General features: G+C 51.9%; 1 pseudogene; it reads right to left on the minus strand.

The window, feature by feature from the left end:
* Positions 1 to 1,686: 1,686 nt before the first annotated feature.
* LOC142460834 (mitochondrial glutathione transporter SLC25A39 pseudogene) lies at positions 1,687 to 2,670 on the minus strand (annotated as a pseudogene).
* Between the last annotated feature and the right edge of the window lie 688 nt (positions 2,671 to 3,358).

Below are 3,358 nucleotides of genomic sequence, written 5' to 3' on the forward strand. Positions count from 1 at the left end.
GTACCACATCCCCCTTTGCCCACCTGTGCAGTGATGTCCATTAAGGTCACACCCAGGAAAATTACAAAGGAGGACTGCCCCTCTCTGGGCGAATGTGACAGGTGGGAGGAATCCACTTTCTAATGCACTCTGTCTGATGGCAATAATATTCATGTCCCTGGTCAGCATTCAGAGGGAATGAAATGAAGGCTTAATCCACATGGTGATTCTGCAAATGGATTTTGGCCTTTTGCTGTCATCCATAGCCTTCTGGAAACGTGGTGCTCAGAATCTAAGCTCTACTATAATTCCATCCTCTGACCATGGATTATATTACTCACAATTTTTGGATCACACTGGCCAGTGTGCTCTTTCTGTGCAGACCTAGCTACACCTCGAGTGTCTGGCTACTGTTTTAAGACAAGGCTTTAAGACCTCAGATGCTATTCCTCCCCCCCTTCTGTAATATTTCCTTTTAATATTTTTGTGTTATTATATAAGTGTATTTTTTGCTTTATTTTACATTTATTTTAACAGTTGTATTGGTGTATTATTAACATCATTCAATTCAATACAATTTAATATAAATCATATTAAGAAGAGTTGTACAATCAACTTTAGAACATTTTCTTCTTTCTTGTACTCATTGCTATTAGCTCTACATGTCCCCCTGCCTTTCCTACCATTCCTGAGAAATACCATTGATTCATTTATTGTTAGATGCTATTATTTCTAATATCTGGGACACCATCTGATTTCTCTTCTATAGCACTCATATCTTCCATAATCACTTCACGAGGGCAAGTATGCAGCAGGGCCACATCCTAAGAATTCATTGTTCTTAGCTTAGGGCTTACACAGAATGATCGTCTGTGTAAATATCCTAATTTCTGGAATGTGGCTTAATGTCAAAGGGATGTTAAGGTTCAGGATGTAATGAGGGCTGTTAATGAACTGAGAGGGAGAAATGACTGGAGTATCTAGTGAGCCCAAGTAGTCTCAGGGTTCTTCAGAGCGGGCAAAAGAAACAGAATGGGGAAAGTCAGAGGGATTCAATATGGAAAACGTGCCCAGACCCATGTTGGCTTGAAGATGGAAACCAACCAAACTCATTGCCATCCAGTCATTTCCAGCTCACAGGGGCCCTGTGTGCCAGAGCCTAACTGTCCCATAGGATTATGAGGTTGTAAATCTAGATGGAATCAGCCATCCTAATTTTTCTTCCAGGAACAATTGGTGGTTTCAAAGTGCTGTTTTTTCTATGAGCAGCTTAATTCTTTAAAAAATTTTTTAAAAATCATCTTCAGATGTAAGGAATCAATAGAGGTAGGGGGGACTGAGGCAGGCCCAGTTACAGCAAACATACAGGGGCAGGGAGGTGGGGAGAAGGTAGCAAATTTGGTCTTGAACTTGGGGGGGGTAAGAAAGTGAGGATCCTTGAGTCTGGGGTGTGGGGGGACAGCAGGAAGAAGGCCCGGTCTGAAGAGGGCCTGAGGATGGTCCGGTGGGGGGAAGCCACAGGGCCTGACCCTCGGTGCTGAGGAAAAGGCACTTGGCTCAGTCTCCTTCAGCCCACAGCCCACCCGAGGAGATGGGAGTCCCTGAGCCCCTTTCAAGGGCCTGGCAGCCGCTGCTGATTGAGCTTCTGGAAGAAGCTTTTGCGGAACTCCTAAGTGCTGATCATAATGGCACAGGAAGGGGCGGCCTTTATGATCGGGGCAGGAAGCCTGCAAAGAGCCCTTTGGTGCCCGATTCGGCCTGGATCCTCCGCAGCAGCACCCAGGTGGAGTCAACCCGTGGTGGACTCACTCTCAGAGCCTCCACTGTGCCCAGCACGACCTGGCGCTGAGTCTTCACCACATCGAAGGGCAGAGTCAGGATGGCTGCCACCGTCCCTGAGATTCCGCCAGCCACAAAGCTGATGCCCACGGATGTCTGGTCCTTTGGCCTGGGCCCACTCAGCCAGCTCTTCACCAGCTCGTAGTTGAACCAATACAGGGCTGAGAAGGGCACATCCCGCAGGGCAGTGGGCCCCCAGCCCAGCCACGGGGAGCGCCAGCCGCCCCTAGCCACTGCGGCCTGCACAGAGGCGCCCAGCTCCCGATAGGACACGTGCTGAGCCTGTAACTTCGTTCTCACCAGCTCCAAGGGGCTGACCACAGTCACGGTGCCCAAGCGGGCCAGAGTGCCAGCCACCATGGGGGCATAGAGGTCAGAGGTCAAGGCTCGGTCGCACAGGAAGGTCTTGAGTTGGTCATAAGAGGTGAAGTAGATGGCAGTGGCAGGCACAGTCATCACCAGGGGGGCTGGGAGGCCACTCCACAGGGTCCTGGCGCCCTCGTGCCGCACAATCTTCACAAAGGCATCCGTGGTGCGGGTGAACCGGGTGGGGTCATGAAACCAGGTGGCGCAGCGCGCGCTGTGTGGGCACAGGTAGAGGGGCTCCAGAACACCATTGCAGTGCAGGAGGCACTTCCCTGTGGGTTGGAGAGAGGAGGGCAATTTGGTGTAGGAGCCGCTCCAGAGGCTAGAGGGCGGCTTCAGTTCGGTGGCCACCGAGGGGCGCTGGGACTGCAGACGCACCTTCACCACGTCCAGGGGCGTCATGAAGAGCGAGGTGACCACTGCTCCAGCGCCCGAGGCCACCATTTGTTGGAGGGGGTTAATGCCCCCCAGGCCCTGGTCAGCCATCTTGCGGTCTCAATCCTGACTCTAGGCCGGGGCTCGCGAGGCGAGGCGCAGGAAACCCGGGCGGGCCCATAGGGGCTCCTCTGCCGGAGCACGGTCCGCGGGCGTCCGCCCGGCTCAGAGGCCTCTGCTTCGAGCAGCTTAATTCTTAATCGCTGTGTCATCAGACGTCTTGAAGGGAGAAGGATGACGTAACATAAGGAATGAAAGCAGCCACAAGCTGGAATGGCAAGAAAGCAAATAGCTCCCCAAAGCCTCCCCGCAAGCACGCCCAAAGTCTCCCCCAAGCACGCCCAAAGTCTCCCCCAAAGCACGCCCAAAGTCTCCCCCAAGCACGCCCAAAGTCTCCCCCAAGCACGCCCAAAGTCTCCCCCAAGCACGCCCAAAGTCTCCCCCAAGCACGCCCAAAGTCTCCCCCAAGCACGCCCAAAGTCTCCCCCAAAGCACGCAGCCTTGCTGAAACCTTGATTTTAGCCCAGTGAAATCGGCGTCAGACACCTAACCCACAGACCTGGAAGCTAATAAATTTGTGTTTTAAGGTACTAAACATGTGGTGATTTATTACAGCAACACAGGAAACTAATACAATTAGAATATTTAAGGGTACAAGGAAGGCAATGTCCTCTTCCATTAAGTGGCCAGGAATCTGCTAAATTCAAGAGCAATAAGGACTAGGTAGCCCAGTCATGGA

Source organism: Tenrec ecaudatus, chromosome 11, assembly GCF_050624435.1.
Source record: "Tenrec ecaudatus isolate mTenEca1 chromosome 11, mTenEca1.hap1, whole genome shotgun sequence".
Classification (NCBI taxonomy): domain Eukaryota; kingdom Metazoa; phylum Chordata; class Mammalia; order Afrosoricida; family Tenrecidae; genus Tenrec; species Tenrec ecaudatus.